General features: G+C 38.0%; 1 long non-coding RNA gene across 18 annotated transcripts in view; it reads right to left on the minus strand.

Moving 5' to 3' along the window:
• Positions 1-22,927, minus strand: part of LOC117678212 (uncharacterized) — a 243,370-nt gene that overhangs the window by 110,035 nt on the left and 110,408 nt on the right. For 14 of the 18 annotated variants that reach the window (XR_015728446.1, XR_009620494.2, XR_009620487.2 and 11 more), the window contains one exon: positions 5,552-5,623. The exons of the other annotated variants lie outside the window; for them this stretch is intronic. This is a non-coding gene — a long non-coding RNA (uncharacterized LOC117678212). The remainder of the gene's footprint in view (positions 1-5,551; positions 5,624-22,927) is intronic. 18 annotated transcript variants of the gene reach the window in all.

Genomic DNA, 22,927 nt, shown 5'->3' on the forward strand with positions numbered 1-22,927 from the left:
TTTCTTACTTACTTACTTTGAAATCTTGGTGCATCTTGTACACCGGTGCGTCTTATAGTCCGAAAAATATGCTAATCAATTTATCAAAACTGAAACAACACTGAAACATAAGCTGAGGGTGCCATCTACTGGTGAATGGAAAATATACCATAAGACTAGAAAAATTCTTAAGAGAAATAAACAACATTCATCTGGAGGACTGTGGTGATACTTACTGTTCTATAACTATCCACTTTATGATTACTGGAGACTCTACTGTGAGAATAAGGAAGACGTAAAGTAAAGTAAAGTAAAGTAAAGTAAAGTAAAGTAAAGTAAAGTAAAGTAAAGTAAAGTAAAGTAAAGTAAAGTAAAGTAAAGAGTAAAGTAAAGTAAAGTAAAGTAAAGTAAAGTAAAGTAAAGTAAAGTAAAGTAAAGTAAAGTAAAGTAAAGTAAAGTAAAGTAAAGTAAAGTAAAGTAAAGTAAAGTAAAGTAGACTCTTGATTTGTGGAAGCTGCCTGGACTACTTAAATGGAACTGATTAATAATCCTGAGATATAAAGAACTATGATTATTGAACTTTCTGAGGAGCAACATTGGATTTGAAAATATTGTTTCTGAACTTGAGTAAGAGCAGGACTTATTAAAATAAGACAAGATGCTCCATTAGGGGAAAATGAGTGAAATAAGTGAGATTTCAAGAGAAATGGTGTTGATGTTTCAAAGCATATGGGGTACTATGACAAAAAATCATAGAGAAATAAAGAACCTAATACAAGACATAAATGAGAAAATAGAAAATATGCTACAACTGATAATGAATGAAGATCAAAGAGTCCAGGAAAGAGAGGAGAAAGTAGAAAGAATGGAGGAAAAAATAGAACAGACAAACCAGCAAACAAAGCAAGAGGATGAGAAGGAGAAGGCAATAAAGATATTGATTATTAGGGGAAAGTACTTTAAGAGACTTAAAAATGGAATTGGATAAGATGGAAGATACTTTTGAAAAGGAGATAGGGGTTTGGATGGACACTTGGGAGACCTGACATCTTAGGAGGATAAAAATGGGAGAAATATTCAGATTGAATGATGAAGACACAGATGCTAATAGAGACAAAGATCCAAGAGAGGAGTATGGGAGGCAAGCCAAAAAATGAATAAGAATTGAAGTATTAAAATGGGTAAGAGATGATGGCTAGAAAGGAATTATTATTACTTTCTTTTCTTTTCTTTCTTTTTTTGTTAATATAATGATGGCCTAATTAAAAACTAGAATAGAGGTAGAAATAAGAATACACACCTTTATATAAAGTAAGAGTTAGATAGAAAGATTGGAGGTTGAAATATGATATTATTACTGAGTATGCAGAAATTAAATTGACCATATTATTAATACAAGGAAGTGGAAGAGCTTAGTTATACAATGAAAGTTTTGCCAGGACTAACTGTGGAGCATACCACGAACAGCTCATGTGGAAATTCAAGTCAAGCTAATCAGATTTCATACGATTAGGGCAAATACTCACCACTTTCAAGGAGAACACCAGGAATTTCTTTGGGATAGGAAAGAAACAGATCATCCCAGAGAAATTGTAAGTAGTTGCTAAGAGTTGACACTGATACATAAACAGATTATTTTGAACAGAAAAAGCTTCTCGAGCTACAGGTATTCCCAAGTCTGATTTTTAAAGGTATATTGTATATTCATAGCTTCTACAAAGAATTGAGAGCAGTAGAGTTTGGGAGTATACAAAAGCTTAAGAGGTGCTGAGATAGCACATCTTCACCTTAATACAGCTGGAACTGAGGCTCTGTAAATAAAGTTACGGAGCTGTGGAATGAAAATAAAATTAAATTGTTCTTTACAGAAAACCTCAGCCATGATGCGGTTTATATGTGTTTAAAATAGATTCTGCATTGGAGCAGGCATAATTATAGCATCTTTGTTTGTTTTTTGCTCCAGGAAAGATATTGGTGCAGGGGACAAGCAAGATCAAGAAAATATGCAAACCAGGACTACATGTCATTACTGACGTTTACCGACCTCTGACCAGTATTGTTGCTTAATCAAATCATTTATCTACAATATACAGAATTTGGCAAATCTATATATATGCAAATGCCTCCCATATTGCCAAAATAGTTAATGGTGAGTTAGACTGTAAGGATAATCCAGCGGATTTATTGCGATCTTAAAAACTCTATGCCCATCAATAGGTTTTTATCAAAGAGGCAGAAGATACTGAGAGCAGTGTCGAGATTCAAGTCAAGTGTACTATACTTTTCATAATATATATGTATTATATATATATATGTATGTATTGTATAAAATATATGTATTTTATACATATATTTAATAAAGAGGTAAAGGAAATTCTTATTTGATTTGGCAATGACATAAACCTGGTGAGACAATTTATCTAAAATGATAGAAATAAATTTCAAAGAATGATGACAGAATTTAACAGGGAAAGATGCAAAGTTAGGAGGGAAAAAAACTCAAGATCATATGCACAGGCACAGAATTGGGGTTACCTGGCTTGATGATAGTACTTGTGAAAAAAAATCCGGGAATAGGACAATGAGTCAACAGTGTGATGTATTGCAAAGAAAGTTAATACTTATTTTAGGCATTAACAACAACAGCAGCAACAACAACAAAAATACAGGTTCCAAATCAAATCAATCTTCCATTTTATTCTAGTTTGACGAAAATCTCTTTGTGTAATGTCCATTTCTGGACAACGCGCTTTTGAGAAAAAAATTAGACCATTTCAGAGAGATTAGAGAAGGGCAGAGAGGATGAAGTCATAAAAAGAGAGATTCAAAGATCTAGAAATGTTTGCTTTAGAGAAAAGGGAAGAGGTGAGAGCCTCTACAAATATCTGAAAGTGTGTCACCCAGAAGGTAAAGATCTATTCTGTATCATTACAGAGGATATGGCACAGACTAATAGATTTTAGTTAGAAGAAAAAAAAGATTTTTATTGGAAGTTAGGAAACAAATTCAAACAGAGCTGTGGTGGCCCAGTGGTTAGAATGCAGTACTGCAGGCTACTTCTGGTGACTGCTGGCTGACTGCAATTTGGCAGTTCGAATCTCACTGGCTCAAGGTTGACTCAGTCTTCCATTCTTCCGAGATTGGTAAAAACTCAGATTGTTGGGGGGCAATATGTTGACTCTGTAAACCGCTTAGAGAGGGCTGTAAAGCACTGTGAAGTGGTATATAAGTCTAAGTGCTACTGCTATTGCTAGCATGGGCAGTTCAACAATGAAATCAAGTACTCTGTCTAACTTTTGCTAGATTTGTTCAAGGGGAGACTCCACAGTTTACTGTTGTGGATGCTTCAGTTTGGATTACTTTGCCCTCCATATTCAGTAGCCCAAGTATTATATGTTACATGGGTTTTTCTTCTTCTTCCATACAATTCATGTTAAGCATCCCTCATTCAAGTAATTAATTTAAAAAAGTTTTTTACGGTACAGCAATCAGGACAGAGATCTGTGACACTCCTCTCAATACTTTCCTCCAAGTTGAAAAGTGGCCCATCTAATAGAAATGTTGTGGGACTAGTCATTCAGTCAACTGTGAGCCCATCTAACAGCTGTGTCCAGGGGTAGGTTCTAATTTCTTTTACTACCAGTTCTGTGGGCGTGGCTTGTTTTGTGGGTGTGGTTTGATGGTCATGTGACAAACAATTCTTTAGGATTTAGCAGAGGTACTGGTCTACCAGGCTTTTAACTGCTTGCAGAGCCATACCGGTCTGCCCATTTGTTTTTGGAGTGTTCCTACTTCTTTTTGGAGTGCACTGGTCCACCACACTGCCTTTTGCCACTGATCAGCTGTAGGGAGGCCCTTTGAAGCGCCACGGCAAGAGTTTAAACATTTTTTTCCGCTCTGCCATCACCGAGAGCATCGGAAACCGCTTTCAGGCAGCTTGGCCTCAATTGCCAATCTACAACCACCAAGTGGTTTACAACGAGCGGATTGGTTCTAGCTGATCAGTTGGGAGGCTTCTTGGCTTCTCAATTTAAAGCTAAGGTGTCTTGTTTTTCTTTTCTCTTCTTTGTCAAGTGAGCCCTGATTTTTTCCTTCTAGCTGATCAGCTGGGACTCGGGAGGCAGCAAATAGATTGGGGGTGGGGCCAGACAGAGGTGGTATTTACCGGTTCTTCAACTTACTCAAAATTTCCACTACTGGTTCGCAAGAACCGGGGAGAACCAGTAGCAACCCACCACTGGCTGTGTCCTTCTTCTTCTTCTTCTTCTTCTTCTTCTTCTTCTTCTTCTTCTTCTTCTTCTTCTTCTTCTTCTTCTTCTTCTTCTTCTTTTTCTTCTTCTTCTTCTTCTTCTTCTTCTTCCTCTTCCTCTTCCTCTCCTCCTCCTCCTCCTCATTATTATTATTATTATTATTATTATTATTATTATTATTATTAATTACATTTCCATGGTTATAGTTTAATGGAATAATGGATGGATTTCCAGGTTTAACCATTGTGCTCTTAGTTTTTTTTTCAACGAACATTCACGTCAACACAGATGGGAAACGTTTTTTTTTTTTTTTTTGCCAAATGGGTATTAAATCAACAGCTCCAGCAGCTCTGAGCATCATTTAGCATCCTAAATACCCTTTCTGTGCATGTTTTGATACTTTCTGATAAAGTGAACCTTTTAGAATCCATTCCCTCCTTGCTAGTTTTTGTAAAACTGAATCAGTGCTTTTAGAAAATTAGCTTTGCTAGCAAAAGGGAAAAAAAACATTCTGGAGTCTCCAACATCTTCAAACATTTGCTTGAAGCAGCAAAGTGGAAGGAACCTGCTTAAAAAAACCCCCACATTTGTGCTTTTGTGATTTTCCCCCTCAAAAAAAACCCCTGGCTCCTTGCCTCTTTTTAATGTACTTGGAAAGCATGCCTTTCTAAAGCCCTGTGAACAGTGGTGGGTTCTACCGGTTCGCCCTCGATCAGGCGAACTGGTAGTGGTGGTGGTGGGAGGCTCCGCCCACCTGCCCGGACACTTCTGCACATGCATAGAAGTGTCACGTGCGCATGAGCGCACACGCGCCCATGTGCGAAATGGTAGCGATGTGTTTTGAAACCCGCCCCTGCCTGTGAACGAGGACTATATTCTTTATAGGAAGCTACCAATGATCTCTCCATGACGAAGGAACCCCCCCCCTCTTGAAACTCACAAACGAACATCTTCAACCACCAATTTGGGTCTGACACTAATAGCCCCAAACACCCTTCTCAAAATAATAAGTGGCATTATGATGGATAAATCTTTATAGTTAAAGAAATAGCTGATGTCTGGAGGATGTATGGATTGACTCGGTTTAGTGAGCTAGAAGAGTGTTAAGTATTCATTAATATGATGGATGAAAACCACAATGACATCCATGCAGCATAACAATATCAAGTCAACATCAGCCACGTTAACAGCAGGCAGTGTTAACAAGGCTTCTGGCTTACTTCCCCCCATTTTTTGTTGTGTGAATTATATAAAGCCAATCAAATGAAAATCCCACAAGAGCGGAATGGAAAACCTCAATTAAAGGTAAAGAAAACACTCACACTTTCCTCATTCTTGAAGTGTGGCAGCAACAGCAGCTGGTAGTTTTCCAAAGGAGTTAACTCATCAGCTTCCTGCCATGGCAAAGAAGAGTGGGGGGTAAAATTTAATTGCAGCAAGCATTCATACTACAGCGCACCTAACCTATTAAGAGTACTTGGAAACAAAAGGGCTTGCCAGAGTGAAATCCTGAATCAGACAGACAAAGTAAGGTTGTACGGTTGAAAGAAAATTATTTGACCTTAAGATGTTCTGACTGAAAGGAAAATGTTGTAAGAAAATGATTGTCATAGCGTTTTTAAAGTAGATTTTGGGGTATGTGAATGTTCTAATTCTGAACAGCAGTACATTTACAACAGAAATAGAAAGTCTGAATCATAAACATTATAAGAACACCTGCTATATTCCGGAATTCTGTTAAGCACCATCAAGTGATAAAGCTTTTTAAGTTTATTGAAGATAGAAAATCTGTACCTTATAATAGACTATCTGTCACATCCACCCTCCTTTCTGTGATCCATCGTGAGGTGTGGGTGGTCCATCACTGGACAGTTTTTTTTGAAGAGATTAAGAAGTGGAGGGGGCTGAGGTAAGGAGGCCCTGCCTTTTTATTGCCGTACAAACACTGTGCTAGCGGGTCAGCCTATTCTCCAAAGCACCTGAAGTCAGGACAAGAAGCAATGGATTGAAACTAATCAAGAAGAGAACCAACCAAGAACTAAGGAGAAATTGCCTTCAGAGGTTGTGGGTGCTCCAACACTTGAAGTTTTTAAGAAGTGATTGGACACTCATTTGTCTGAAATGGTAGAGGGTCTCTTCCTGAGCAGGCGGTTGGACTAGAAGACCTCCAAGATCCCTTCCAACTATGTTATTTGTGTTCTGTTCTGGAAAGAAAGTGAAATGCCAAAATAGTACTTCATGGAAAAATTTAAGCAGAACAATAAATAGCACACTCAAGGAAAGTCCCTTTTCCTCTGTCAAAACATTGGCAAGAAATTTTCAGAAACACGGACTCTTGAGTTTTGCTATCATATTTGCCTTTTGCTCATGACCTCTTGGGGAATGAAGCATCAGATGCTTGCTGAACTAAAGAAAGCAAAGATATGTTAGCAGCTAGCTGCAAAAAGTCCACCTCCATCAATTTTGTCTATGACCAGAATTATGCAAACCTGCCATTCACATTTGTAGCTCCCTCTTTTTTTTCAAATATGTGCAATCTAAATGAACTGCTAATCAACTTATATTTATTTATTTGTTAAACTTATTTGCAGTCTATCTTGCCATGGGGCTGCTGTAGGAGGCTTTCAATTATAAAAAGGAAGCAAAATGAAAAGGCATTGTTAGAAGAAATATCAATCTGGTTCAGTTCCAAGCGGGGAGAAAGACACTGGAAACATGGAGGCTGATTGGAAAGATGAATGGAGCAAAACCATTCAGGTGCCACTGAACATATGCTGAGTATTTTAGAGGTCAATCAAGATGAAAATATTTCATGTCCATCTCACACATTTACTCAAAGTAAATGCATTTCCATCTGCCTCATTGCAAGAGCCGAGGTGGCGCAGTGGTTAGAGTGCAGTACTGCAGCTACTTCAGCTGACTGTTAGTTCAGCAGATCAGCGGATCAAATCTCACCGGCTCAAGGTTGACTCAGCCTTCCATCCTTCCGAGGTGAGTAAAATGAGGACCCAGATTGTTGGGGGCAATATGCTATTTAGTATACTGTCTTTGGTGTAAGCCGCCCAGAGTCCTCGGAGAGTGGGCGGCATAGAAATATGACTAATAAAATAAAATAAATAAATAAATTTGTTTAGATTTGTAAACACTTTCTTTTGCCGTGTCTCAAAACTTACTACCAGAGGGACCAGTAGGCCAAAACAAATCTTAGAGATCTGCAAATCTCTACTTGCAATATTTCTTTTGTAATCACATAGATTTTCTTACCTATGGGGAAGGTACCTCAGTGTAACCTTCTGCCATGTAAAAATCCCCAGCCAAGCACTGGGTCAATGCCAAGGGTGGCCTTTGTTATTATAGAGCTGTCCACATTTATTTGTTTGTTTGTTTGTTTGTTTGTTCATTCATTGTATGTATGTATGTATGTATATTTTGTTGGACAAATTCAAATTTCTGAGAAGCTGAGCAGCAATTGTATCAACCCTTACAATAAGAATTGGGACAGTAAAAATTCAAACATGTTTCTTCCAGGAAGTAATAAGAAACCATCATTCCTTTCCATCCTTAAATCATGCATACCTGATAGAGAATAACAATCCCTTTTCTAACGGAGCAAGTGCTAATAAATGAAAGGCAAATCACAAGCGGTTGATGATCCTCTCAAAATGCATCATAACATCGCGTTACAAAATCTGATCAGTGCCACAGCAATCTCTACAATATAATGAGATGCTCCATCATCTCCACAACATAGCTTTCAATATAAAATATTGTAATATTGATTGATTGCAAGAAAACTCCTTCACACCATTGACATTACATGGCATGTTTATAATTAGCTACCTCATGGCAGTTGTTCCACAACGAGGACCAGATTTCATGGGTAATATCTCAGAACCCTTTATTTCTGCTTGGTCAGTAGCAGCAACTAATTTACCTCAAATTGACAGCTTGGATTAAATAACAGCTATAGGCAAAATGAAGATTGCAAAGGACAATGAGCTGCTTTGCAAAGCTGCTCATTGCAGATGTAGCAAGCTGTTACGTTAAGAAATGTTTGCTAGCAAAGGAAAGATACAAGGAAATGTTAAGACTTTAACTTAATTAGGACAACTTCCTTGAAGGGTAATCAGCTCATAACTGAAAATGAAACTTAAAAAGTAATTTCAGCAAAAAAAATTGCCCAAGCTCCATACAAAGTATTTTCCAAGCGATTTGCATATGTTCCTGTGTCTTTAGCTGGAGAATATAATGCCTATTCCAAGTAGTCAAGCATAAAACAGTTTTATTAGTGAGTTGACAAAATGTTGCATACTCTTGAGTATTATAAAAATCACTGTATTGTGATGTCAAAGCATGCCAATTTGGTCTTTACATTCTATTGTTGAATTTAACAAAGATCATACATAGAGAAGATATGCAACTTGTCCTTCAAAACAAAACAAATGTGCAAAAAATCAACAGTTACTATATGTTCTGTATTATTTCCACAAATTTAAACCTAATGGAAGTTATCACACAATCACCTTTCTCCATCTGACACACCAAATTCAGTGTTTTTGGTGCAGATAAGAGAAATAGCATTGCTCACATTTTTTTCATCATAAACAGTGGCTCTACCTTGGATTTTGATGAGAAGTGATATATAGACAGGGTTTTATCATTGTCATAATTATCCTTAGATTGTTATAGTATAGAATTCTGTCAAAGAATGGCCAAATAGAAGCTCACAAACCTGGTTTGAAATAGAAATATTCCACTTCTTTTGTGGTTTCCCAGCAACCCATCTTCTTTTACATTTATGGGTAATTATTAGGATTACTCCTTGTAAATTAATATAATAGTAATTATGTTCATTGGCATAAAGACAATATTAAGGAGAGGACATAAATGAAAAAGTTTAAAGTCCTTTAACAAAAAAAAATGGATTCACCCATGACATGCTTTGTTCTAACCATGATGTGTCTAACAAGCCACAGTGGCTTAGTTCATACAATATACTAATCTAAAACAAAACTATGATATGATTTGCCTTGATTTGGAACCCAGACAAATAAGTTTGTACATCATACATGGATATGGGTTTGTACATCACACTTAGCCAGATAACTAAAAATGACTGGATATATTCGCAAAACATGCTTATTTTGGTTAGCATTAAATTCTTTCGGTGTTTCCTTGTTATGGTTTTAGGTTTTTTTTTTAACTGGCTTAATGTACTGTGCAAACCTATATGGTTACTTTATGCTTTGTTCTATTCAGTGAATCTAGAAAATAAGTTAATTGAATAATCAGGTTAAGCATGTTGTGTGAATTTAGAATTCATGCTTTCCACTCAATACTATGCAATATTATTTTATCAAACTTTTGGTCAAGATCAGAGCACCTCTTCCTATTCATTATCACTCAAGGGTTCAACTAATCTTACTCTCTTGAAAAATGTCCTGACAGGAAGCAAGTTTGCCAAATTGCATCTTACCAAAATTCAATGTTTTCCAATCATGAAAGCCATTTAAACTGACACTGCAGGCATTACAGAAAATAAATGGGATGTCCATTCTCTTAGAGTATTGTCTAGAAATAAATTTTCCAATCTTTTGTATTCAAGGCAGACACTTTTAAAAACTGCTTGACAGTAAAGTGTGAACTCAATGACTTTGGAAAGAAAGTATATATGTTTAATATAAAGAAAAGGTCTATCTCTAGTTTGTCCCTTTTGAACACTCTTTGTTTTTGGATCCAAATACCATAGATTCTTTACAAAATTATCAAGTATCTTGGGTTTTCGCTTACAGCTGAGAAACAGGCTGTAACCCCAGACTGAATTAATATAAATAAAGGTGATTTGAACCACTAACCTAAATAGTAAGGAATTTCAATAACAATTTAAAGAAAATTTTGATTTGTGCATTAATTAATTATTTCAATCATGTATTTTTATGATAATTTAAACTGTAGCATATATTTAAACCTCAACAAAGGCGAGTATCCAGGTTTTTGCTTGGAAGCTATCAGGGCCAGTCCTGGTTAATTGTTGGAGTGAAGACTACAAGCAATCAAACTAGGAAATCAAATAAACCTGGAAGAAGACAATAGTCAGTTATTTCCATTCTGTCCATTAAGTCTGCAGAAATAAATATCAATATTAGATTTTACTTGGCTTTTCTTTTGAAAGATTCTGGGATTTACCAATGAGTCATACTCTGAAACACTTCCTATGCAGTTATTCATTAGATTAAATTTAATGCCTCCTCTTTTCCAAACTTTCCAATTCACTGAAGAAGTCAATGACACTAGGAATGGTTAGTGGATCAGGAACTCACTGGTTTGATACCATCAAAGCTGATACAAAGACAAACATCCAACAACTGCAAGAAGCTATGCTTGATAGGGTAACATAGAAAGTACTTGCCTATAAAGGAGCAAAGTATCAGATATGTCTGAATGGTTAAAACTAACTATTTTCCAACTGGTCAGAATCTCCAGTTGAACAATTTAGCTTAATTTTGTATCATGTGACAGGACCTGGTCAATGAATTCAAGCCGTAATATAGCATTGGCCTTAGTTAGTATTTGGATAGGCAATTACCAGAAATACCAAGAGTATTTCTTGGTTCTGGTAGAACCAAAACTGGAAAGTTGGAAAAAAATATTCTGAAAGAATGCAATGGCAGACCACTTCATTTGGTCACCAAAAAGACTTATACAGATATGCCCATAAAGTTACTAGAAGTTAAGTGTGATTGAAAGAAAGGATTTTACTCCCAAAGCACTCAAGCCAATAGAGAAGATTTCTGAAAGTATACATGCAAAATATATACACTGCAAGTAACCAGATGTTCTAGATGGAAAGTGTTGTAGGGATCCTCTAACAGTACCAACAGATGTGTGTCAAAAATAGCAGGCATGGTGCTGAGATCTAAGTCCTGCCCCTTTTGAAGATATTCATTTATTTAAAACTAAAAAAAGCCAAGGGCAGGGGTTGGATTGCAATGTCACACCCACTATCTTGGAGATTTAACACCTTCCAAAAACATCCCTGGTGACTATGCAAAACATTGTTTAGTTCCATCAGATGGATAGTCAGTGTCTCTGTTGACAATATGGGAAGCAAATTGTTTGTTCAGATTAAACAAGTCCAGTTTTGTCATTTTATGCACAAAGCTGTGATGAATATTGCACTCGACTCTTCACTTTCCTTTTCAGAAGCTTTTCCTTGCAGCAAACTGTAATTTGCTATTTCATTCAGAAGGCACAAAACTGTAAAACCCACAATTTATTCACAAACCTGGAATCAAACCAATAAATCACCATTACCAAATTCTAAAATGATTCTTCTTCCTCTAAAACTGCAGTTGTTTTTAAAGAACTGTTCTAAAAGACAATAAATATTACCTTAGAACAAAAGATACCTTTGAGAGGGGGGGAAAAAAAGCAGATTTCAGAAAAGCTGATATGACTGCAAACTGAAAACCTCAGCACCTTAGTAATTTTTTTTTGTTATATAAAACTACAATATATGGCTTTTGTTTCAGTGACTAGATGCATCAGATTAACCCATTCTGTGAACCCTAATAAGATGACTTTAGTAACTGTCATAGCTTACCAGGCCTTTAATAAACCTTTTAGATGAAATAAGGTTGAATAAAGCTTGCACATTGTCAGTGTAATAAGAGATAAAGTCAGTCTACAATAACTTCAAGGATATTGACTTTTCAGCTACTGTTCCAAACCACAGTAACAGATATGTTCATGATTCAACCAAATCCCATTAAAAAAAAACCCTCAACATTTCTATTTATTTTGATGTATTCTTCAAAATTGGCTGAACCCAGGCTATGGATGCATGGGACTTCAGGATCCAGCAGTTTAACATCTTTAGTTCTGGATAGTGTTGCATTGTCCAGACAGACCCCCTGTGCAACTTGGGGTTCTCCTAAACTTGTGACTCCTGCTTGAAGAAAAGTGCCAGTTGTGGCAAGGAGAGCTTTTGCACAACTTCCTGCTGTGCACTAGTTGTGCCCATTCCTGGCAGTTGTGAATCCCTGCACTCAGTCACTCATACCCTCATCATCTCACATTTGGACTACTGCAATGAGGTCCCCATGGAACTGTCCTTGAAGAGAATTTGGAAGCTACAAATGGTGCAGAATGCAAGGACAGTTCTGGAAATCCTTAGCATGACCCATGCGATACTGTTGTTGCGTGAGCAGCATTGGTTGCCAGTTTGCTTCAGGGTCCAATTCAAAGTGTTGTTTATCACCTTTAAAGCCCTTTGTGGCATGAGTCAAGGCTACTTGAGGAATCATCTCACCAAAGAAGGAGCATGTAGTGGACCCCGTTGGTCAAGGAATTCCATTTGCTGGGGTCCTTTTCAGTGGTGAAATTCAATTTTTTTTTTACTACCGGTTCTGTCGGTGTGACTTGGTGGGCGTGGCTTGGTGGGCATGGCAGGGGAAGGATACTGCAAAATCCCCATTCCCTCACCATTCCTGGGGGAAAGATATTGCAAAATCTCCATCCCCACCGCACTCTGGGGCCAGCTAGAGGTAGCATTTGCTGGTTCTCTGAACTACTCAACATTTCCGCTACCAGTTCTCTGAACTATTCAAAATTTCCGCTACCGGTTCTCCAGAACCTGTCAGAACCTGCTGGATTTCACCCCTGGTCCTTTTCTGCCATGCTCCTGCCATCTGGAACATAATGCCCCTCAAGATGACCTCAGTCTCTGCCCTCTTTTAAAAGAGCTTCAAAAAATCATGGCAATTTTTCTTACAGCTAACAAATAAAGATACAATACAATAAAATAAAAATATTTATCACATTTTTTAACTCCTCATCTCCCCACAGAGGGACATAATTGTGAAAAAAAACGCGAGTGTAAACAAATATATCAAATGGATTCTATAATCCCTTCAAACAGATTACATTGGGTATAAAAACAATGGTTCTAAAAAGAAAAGAGCAAGTAAAGAAACTCAGAGGTTTTTCAACTGGAGAGTGATACGATAGATTTCTCTAGGAAAGGCATTTCATAGAAGGAAAAATTAAAAAAAAAAGGATTTTTCCCAGTTGTCACCTGCTTAAGTGTGGATGGTATGCGGTTTAATGTAGTGATCAAAAAATAGGGATGACAGATGAGCAAAAAAAAAAACCACCTGATTCATTGTACTGACATTTAAAATCCAACAACAGTTTTATGGACAACCAGACTTATACTATAAGAACAAAGCAAAATGCAATCCACATGCATGTTTCTCCCTATCCAATGAGAGGTCCTTCATGGGCATCTGATATCCATCCATCACCTTTCTCTTAGTGTCCAACATACCTCCTGACCACAGCTACCCAGCTACTGGATATTCATGTTGCCTAGATCAGGAGTCTGCAACCTTAAGCACTCAAAGAGCCATTTGGACCCGTTTCCCACAGAAAAGAAAACACCGGGAGCCACAAAACCCTTTTGACATATCTCTCTCTCCCCTCCCCTCCCTCCCTCCTCTCCCTCTCTCTCTGTATCTCTCTATGTCTCTATGTCTCTCTCTCTCTCTCTCTGAATCTCTCTGTCTCTGCCCTGGCCGCTTCTCCATCCCCTGCCGTCACCCTTACCTTCTCAGGCCAGGCGAGGAGTGACTGGGAGGGGAGCGTGAGGGGTGGGACCAGCTAGTGGTGGGATCACCTGATAAGGAGCCACATGTGGCTCTTTGGGCCCTCTGCTGCGGAGCCGCAGGTTGCTGACCCCTGGCCTAGATGAACTTCTATCAGCCTTTTTTAGTCTGATAGGGATGGAGTAAAAGAGAAAATTGAAGGAGAATAATTGAAATAAGAAGGTGATAGTTACAGAGTGTAATGATTAGACTTCTTTCACCTTCAATAAGGTAAATTGGACTGATCGAAAAGTATGCCTAAACTTAAAGAGAATCCATTCTGTAAACAAGTATCAGTGCTGAGTGTATTGATATTTCAGGGCTGAGATTTTGGCACTTGAAGGCTGTGATTTCAAACCATAAATTCTAACTCAAATATTATTAAAGTCCTTTTGAATTATCTGCAAATGAATAACTGAAGTGTTTTGCATACTGAAACACCAAAGGACAGTTAGACAGGTGACTGTAACATTGCAAATAAGATCTTCAAATCTCTCTTTTGACAAAGAAAGAAATATTGATTTGTGTAGCTTAGTGAATTTACGTTCAATCTTGTAATTAGTGAATCTTTATATATCATGGTTCAAAGCAAAACAACAATTTGCGATTTAAATATGAATCAAGTTTCATTGCAAGCCAACCTTGTAGTATCCACATCATCGTTTTTTGCAAAAATACACTGAAGCACCACAGAAGCCCCATGGACATTGTTAGAAAATAAAAATGGTTCTTTCAGCTCATTGCTTTATTTAAAAGAATGGATCTTTACCCAGAAAAATTGATACAGTCAGCTATGGTGACAAAGGATACCCTGGAGCAGTGAAGTAGGGAGAATATTTCACCATTTTGCCTTCTGGTAAATGACCACACTATTCCTTTGAATTTTTTGACACAAGTATTCCTCATCACGAAGAAGCTCCAAACAGAATATTGAGGGTCCTTTTCTCTACAGAAGCACAAGTTCCAACACTAATTGGGTCAAAGGTTTTCATTTCAACTGTCCCTTGTATATTCTGAATAATGTACATCCAGAATTCAACGCATCAGTTGGTCACACTTTAGATTGAAAATTAGATTATTAACAATCATAAATGTATGTGTTCTGTGTATGAGTACAAGAGTAATCTTTTAGTGACTATTGGCAATGTTTAACAATAGGGAGAGGGGAAAAGGTTTCCATGAGTGGTCTAATAATTCAAAAGGGCTATCAGGAAAAAAAATTACTACTGTTTTGTGAGGAGATTGATTTTAGAATATACAGTGAGCCTACACTGGCTGGGATCACACAAATATGGTTTGTTTAAGCATGATTTATCAAATGAACCAGAACTGAATAGATATATAAATAGACTAAGCTACCATTCATAGTCAACAATTCACAATGGCTAGGATTGGACATACTAAAGCAAACCTAAAAAAGCCATGTCTGAGCATGGCATGTGAACAGTGGTAGTAGGATTCAAAATTTTTTACTACCGGTTCTGTGGGCATGGCTTGATGGGCATGGCATGGCTTGGGTGTGGCTGGGTGGGCGTGGCAGGGGATGGATACTGTAAAATCTCCATTCCCTCCCCACTCCAGGGGAAGGTTACTGCAAAATCCCCATTTCCTCCCGATCAGCTGGGACTCGGGAGGCAGAGAATAGATGGAGGCAGGGCCAGTCAGAGGCGGCATTTACCGGTTCTCCAAACTACTCAAAATTTCTGCTACCAGTTCTCCAGAACTGGTCACAACCTGCTGAAACCCACCTCTCCATGTGAACCAGACCATTAAGGTGGATATAGTAATTTATCTGGAAGGAAAGAAAAGAAAGAAAAGGAAGGAAGGAAGGAAGGAAGGAAGGAAGGAAGGAAGGAAGGAAGGAAGGAAGGAAGGGTAGAATATTCTTTATTCTTTAGAATTTAATATTCTTGGTTACCCAAGTGTGATTGAACACACAAGGAAATTGTCTCTAGTGCATAAATGTTCAAACGGAACGATTTGCCTCTGGAAGTTGTTGGTGTTACAATACTGGAGGTTTTTAAGAAGAGATTGGACAAACATTTGCCTAAAATGAATTGGGTTTCCTGTTTGAGCAGGGGACTGGACTAGAAGATTTTCAAGGTCCCTTCCAACTCTGTTATTCTTTTATTCTATTATTCTCTGTGAATCTTCCTCCATAAGCAACTAGCTGCTATAAAGACCACATATAAAACTATCTCATCTTAATCACAGAATTTGCAATATGCCTATATTCCTGGTAAGGTCAAACTTTTTTGATCTCTTCTGCCTTATAGACAGTTCTCAGGATTGAATGGTAGGAAGGCCTAATAATGACGTAATCTCCATTCATGCTTGCTTGAAAGGAGAGCAACAAAATATAGAGCAAGGCAAGCTGTTTTATACTTTGGATTCTTCCACGGGAACCATGGAAAAAAGCTGTTCTTTAAGGGATGTCATTCTGTTCAGACCACCTGAGAAACATAATTGATTTTGAAGCAGGAATGGACAAACCTGCCAATTTCCATTTCTCATTTTAGTTTATCAAGTTCATTTCCTCCCATTCAGCATGTTTGCAACTTAAAGCAAAAAGTTATAGATCTGTTGATTATTTTTTTTGTCAACGGTTTCTTTTTTAGGATTTTCTCTTTCTCTTACACATGCAAAATGTAAGTGCAGAAAAAGAACAATTTTAAAGTACCAAAAAAGACAACCAGGTAGCAAAACCTACAAAATTAACTTCACTTAAAAATCTGTGGTTCCAAACGTTAATAAACTGGAATCAAACTGGAATCCTCTTCAAGGAGGACTTTTGATAAAGTATGGGTCAACTCACAAATATCCCAATGCCACCAGTGGTAGGTTTCCAATATTCTTACCACCAGTTTGCCCTGCGCGCGCCTTCCGTGCATGTGCCTGGCCTTCTGTGCATGCTCCTGGCCTCAAAAATGTGCCCAAATAGGATGGTATAGAACCAGGGCAGGTGGGTGGTAGCAAAGTTTGTGCATGGGCCCCGCCTACAATCTCTGCTACCGGTTTGCCCAAACTGGTACAAAACGATTGAATACCACGTCTGAATGTCACATCTCAATGCGTAAAGATTGGACTATCAGACCAGTATTTCAGGAAACAGACAGGAATGTATAGGAATACATATTCTTACATTCTTATCAACTATATATGTAAAGCTGAAGATGAATTTTCCCTTAACTGTCCTGAAAAGGGATAAATTTAAATATAAACTCTACAATATAATTTTTTGGCATTTTGAGCTATCTTCCTTAGCGGCAATTCCATTTTCTCTACCGATTTTTCATTTAACCCAGTTTTCTTTTTGTTGCTGGCATCATTTTTCTTTTATGAATCATTTTATCTTTCAAAATGAATTGGTTTTGCCAATTGGTGTGATATCTACCATGGCAAGCATATCCATTATTAAACCTTAACTTCAAAGGCAAAGATAAAAGTCTTGAGCTATACTGACACCTCTAATCTAACACTAAATACAATACTCTGTTCAGTGGGAAGAACTCGGATATAGTACCATGTTATAGGTATAGGTTTTTTTAATTTGTTTTTAATTGTTAACCACCCTGAGTCATGCAACTGAAATGGGAGGCCACATAAATGTAATAAATAAATCCATAAATTAGGAAGAAATGGATTTCCCAATACTGTGTGCTTTATAAAGTACAAGAAAATAGCTGTTTGAACTGAACTGTAATCTAAACTTGGAAAATCAGCTGAGATGATATAAGACTGGCACAGACTAAACTAACAGTTGCATCTAGGTAGTACTCTTGTAGCATCATTCTGCAATTACTTAAACACCCCATATTGTCCTCAGAGATTACCATGACATACAGTGCACTGTAATAATCTAAGTGGAAGGTAAAAATCTATCTCAGCATACATCTATCTCAGCATCTACTTCCATCCTACTATCGCAGCACCATTGAGAGTGTCCTGACATACGGTATTCTTGCATGGTATGGAAGCAGCTCTGCAGCGGACATAAAAGCTCTACAGAGAATTATTAAAACTGCCCAGAATATCATCGGGCTCCAGCTACCAGCCCTGGATGACATCTTCGTATCTCGCTGTTTGAGGAAGTTGCACAGCATTCTCAGAGACTCTTCCCATCCTGCTTACAATCTTTTTTGACTGCTGCCTTCTGGCAGAAGATATAGAACAATTAAAACTTGGACCACATGTCTTCTGAATAGTTTTTATCCCAGAGCTATAACTGCACTCAACAATGAACTAAAGGGCTACCACCAGTGAGCTGTTGGACAGCATTACTTGGTCTGCTGTGTGGATGCTTGGGTGGTTTAGGGGTGGGGAATTTTTGGTGGGTGGGGGTGCATCTGGGGATTGTCTTGTGTATTGGGGTTGGTCTCTGGGTGTTATGTGAATTTCGTTGTATGGGTATACTGTGTATATACGTAACAATGACAATAAAATTTTTATATATATATAAAGCCAAGTGCGATTAGACACACAAGGAATTTGTCTCTGGTGCAGAAGCTCTCAGCGTACATGCAAAGCAGCAGAATAATAATCGTAATCATAATCATACCAATAATAGGAGACATAAAGAAGATAATAAGAAGGATAAATAATATTATAGCCATGCTACATGCATAAATATCCCAATCAATAATTAAAACAATATCTATAATGAAACAACATAATATCATATTAAATTTATTAAAACTATAAACATCAAAAATCTGGCGCCAAAATTAAATTTCTGACAAACAGTCCCTCATTAAAACCTCTCAGCCATCTCACCCGAGCCCAGCTCTTGGTGGGAAAGTCACATCTTTGGCACTTTTCAAAAGGCTAGGAGGGTAGAGGCCTGCCGAACCTCAGGGGAAAAATATTCCATAAAACAGGGGCTGCTACAGAAAAGGTATACTTCCTAGGTCCCATAAACTGCAGTAAGGGAAGGGAATAGGAGCATGCCTGCCCTATGTAATCTAATTTGGTAGGACAAGTAGATGTCTTTAGGAAAAGGCAATTCTACAGATAATCTGCCCCTGTGCCATTCAGGGCTTTAAAAACAATAACCAGCATCCTGAATTGTATCCAGAAGAAAACTGGGAGCCAGTGTAGTTCATGCAACAGAAGTGTTATACGAGTAAATCCAGGGGCATCCATCGCTGTATGCCCCATTACATTCTGTCAGGGTTCCAAGTAACACCCCCAACAAAAGAAAGGAATGTCTCTGAGAAAGGAATTTTGACTACATATCACCCCATACTCTATGCAATTCCCCTCTCCCATTTTCCCACAGTAGAAAATGTGGCAGGCCTGAAAGTCGAAATGTAAAAGATGGCTTCCAGGCCTGACATTCTGGACTAGTTGTAGCTTCCAGGTGTTGTTCAAGGTTAGCCCCATGTACAGCACATTGCCATAATCCAAATGGGAACCAATCAAGACATGAGTGAGTACGAACAAGGCGTCCCTGTCTAGGAGTGTGTGCAATTGGACACCTAACCATTACTGAAGTTCAGCCTGGTTAATACGTGAATGGGTGACTATCTGGAAATGTCCAGAGAAGTGGGTAGTCTGTAAACATAATGAAAGAAGGTGATGGCAAACCACTTCTGTAATACTGTGCATGCACAAAAGCACACACATATCCTGTATGTAGACCAAATCAAGCCAACGTTTTGTCCAGTTTACTGTGTATGTCCTACCTTCCCCCCCAAAATGCTGATTACATTATCTTGATTCTTCTTAATGAATGATGTGGAAGCAATGTACACTTCACACCAAAACCAAAATCAGAATTACAGCTGAAAACTGGATCCTTTGTAATGGTTTTTGCCATCTTTCATTCTGAACTATCAGCTTAATTTCTATTAAGAATACATATCCATATATTCAGGCATGGGAAGAAAATGTTCCTTCTTTCGGTCTCACTCTGCACACAAACACAGAGCAAAAAATCAGAGCTGAGCACATTCAGTACATAAGCTTCTTTGTATTAAGTAGGCATTTCTCAGCATGCAATTATTCTTCTCAGTTGGAGGCCTATTTCTTTTATATTATTAATGGAATTATAAAATAGCTGAAATATTTTAAGCAATATAGGAAGATCTTAGATAACATTGGTGTGGTTCTGCATTAGAATTCCAAGTAAGTAGGTACCTGAGGAAAAGCAATTGTGCAAATGTTATTTCCCAAACATGCTCCAATTAATAATCCTGCTGGACGTCAGAAGGAATCTTCCCATCCCTAACATCGGAGGTTGTGATTTAAGGGTCACTCTTCTAAGTGAAGTCATAGATTCAGTGTAGATTTACTAAAGCAATGTAATAAAATCCTCTGATGCTGAGCGTTACTAAAATATTCCAGGCCAAGAATGGGTGGAGGTTTTCATGTTATCACGTAATTAGCATCCTTCTCCTAAAGCCAAGACTGTCAGAAGGAAGATCAAAGGCAATAGGAAGGCTTGATCTTAATCTATGCACTGACAAATGAGGGCCAACATGCTCAGCTTCCAGTTTCTGAGGTTCCATAATTAAACCCATTTTGTTGTTGCAAAAAACTTGCCTTCTCTAAAATGTGCGAGAATCTTGCTTTTTTGATGATGACTTCCAGAAAGGGCTCTGAAAAACAAGACATTTTAAGCTACAGTGCCAATACTGTTGAATGCATTCCCAGAGACTCTGTCTAATCCTGACATATGCTTGCTTCCAGCATCAAGCCAACCCTGCCTTTTCTGGAAGATACTGGTTTTGGTAACAATTAAAAGGCTGCTGTTTAATGCTGTTTTGCCTTGGTTTTTTTCCCCCCATGTCTTCAAAAAAAAGTCTTCTGTTTTTTTTTATTAATATGATTGTTTTTTAATCATATACTTTGATTATGTGCCCTCAAGTCATTTTCAACTCCTGGTAACCACTGATAGATTTTCTTCATCAATTATGTAACTTTGCCGTTGAATTATTTCTATTGTAATAGATGATAAATGGTGCATTATCATCATTCATATACAATAGAGACTATCCCCACTTATTTCTAGCTAGTATTTCACTTAGCGTATCTATGTAAACTATTAATATTGAACCTTGGAGTAATATAGACCCCTTAACTCCAAATTCGGATGGTCTCTTATTCAGATTCTAGGGTCATAGCAGTGGTGGGTTGCCCCTGGTTCGGACCGGTTCTATAAAACTAGTAGTAAAACTGGCGGTAGGCTCTGCCCACCGACCCCGATGTCATCAGGAAGCTTCTGCACATGCACAGAAGCGCGCGCACAGCCCCATTGCGAACCAGTAGTAAAGTTAAGTAGAACCCACCCATGGGTCATAGTATATTATCAAGAAAACCAGAAGATGGACATCGTAGCAGGGATGTGTCTATGATGATAATCAGTTGTCAGTTTTCAATTTCAACTAAAGTGGTCAATTTTCCAACTTCAAAAATATTTCAAGAATCTAAAGTAACCTAGAGCTTTAGAAATAGACACAGGATTTTGAGTTTGGTCGATGGCATCTGATGAATCAAGAATGAAGTTTCATGAATTCTTCTACCACAGGAGTTCTGTTCGCTGGACTACAAAAAGTTCTATACGTAGTCCTTGACATACGACCAAAATGGAGCCTGCCCGTTATGTTTATGTGTTGTAATCGTCATAAAATAGGTTGGCCACAGTGCTGATATGATTTAATGACCTTTTCTATGGCAATTATAAGGCAGCCACATAGACCCTCTGTGTGGTCTATGTGGCCACTTTATGGCCACAGTGGTCATTAAGCAAACTAATGATTCACTATGAATGTGGTTTTGCCAAAAACTGTCGTAAAATAAGGTCACCTGACTCTGGGACACTGCAAATGGCCATAAATGAGGTCCTATTGCCAAGCACCCTAAGTTCCATAACATGACTACAGAGGGGAATCAGACTTTCAGGTTTGGGTTGTAAATCCCCTTTTTTTGGTCGCTAAGCTGTCATAAATTGAATCCTACCTCTAATTGTGCTAAGGAAGGAGAAGAAACTATGCAATTTTGTATTTCCTTTCATCTGTTTCACTATGTAATCCATCATGGTTGTGTCTATAGTGACTTCTAGAATGCCAAATGTTCTATACTTGTCCCTTTTTTGAGTACACAAGATGGAAACCACAACACACACACACACACACACACACACACTCCTTAACATGTATTTGTTAATCCTTATAGAAAGGCACAAAACCTGCAATTTTGGATGCATCCTAGTGGAATTCCTAATGGCCCAGAAAAGACATTGTACTCCATATCTCAAACAGAGGGAAGTCTGCAGCTCGCTTTCTGAATTTCCTGATTAAGTGGCAGATGGCACAAAGAGGGGAAAAACAGCTAGTGTCAGATTATCAGATTTGGCACCCTGCCACTTTCTTCCCAGCAAGATTCCTTAGCTTTCCTGCCCTGATACTCATTTAAAACCAAAAGCCCAAACCTGTTTAACCCACAACAGTGTTGCACATTCAGGGAAGATCAATCCGGCGCACGGCATTAAGAACAACATGAAATGTTTGAAAGGTTCCAGTTAACATTTTTGTTTATTTATTTCATCAGCGGCCAGATATAGAAAACAAACACCAACATATTTTGAAAGGCTTTTACCGCAATTAAAGCTGCACACTGATGAGGGAAGAATCCGACTGAATCAAATGAAGCATGTCTCCGCTTACCTATTCAGAGCTTCTTCTTCCAAAGCAATTTCAGAGCTAAAACCATAAACAAACATCTTTTCTAAAGGGCTAATATGGCCACTTAAAGCAAGCCCGGCTGACATCAATCAAAGATACTCTGGCTATATAACCAAAGAGCTGCTTTATCACATGGGATATGTTCCATACTACCTCTATTAAATAACACAATAAATAATTGTGACATTGTGTTGAGAAAGCAGGAACGCAAGGATGTATTTGGCTAGGGTAAACTGCTTGATACAAGAGAACCAGTGAGTCTTTGAGTTCCCAAATCTTGTTTCCTTTTAGAGATGGGACATAAAAGAAAGTTTTCAGGCTCATGCTGGACTCCATCCTCAGAAACGTCACTTTCTCTCCAGAATGTGTG

The sequence above is a fragment of the Pantherophis guttatus genome, chromosome 6 (assembly GCF_059756535.1).
Source record: "Pantherophis guttatus breed Tessera chromosome 6, ASM5975653v1, whole genome shotgun sequence".
In the NCBI taxonomy this organism is placed as follows: Eukaryota; Metazoa; Chordata; class Lepidosauria; order Squamata; family Colubridae; genus Pantherophis; species Pantherophis guttatus.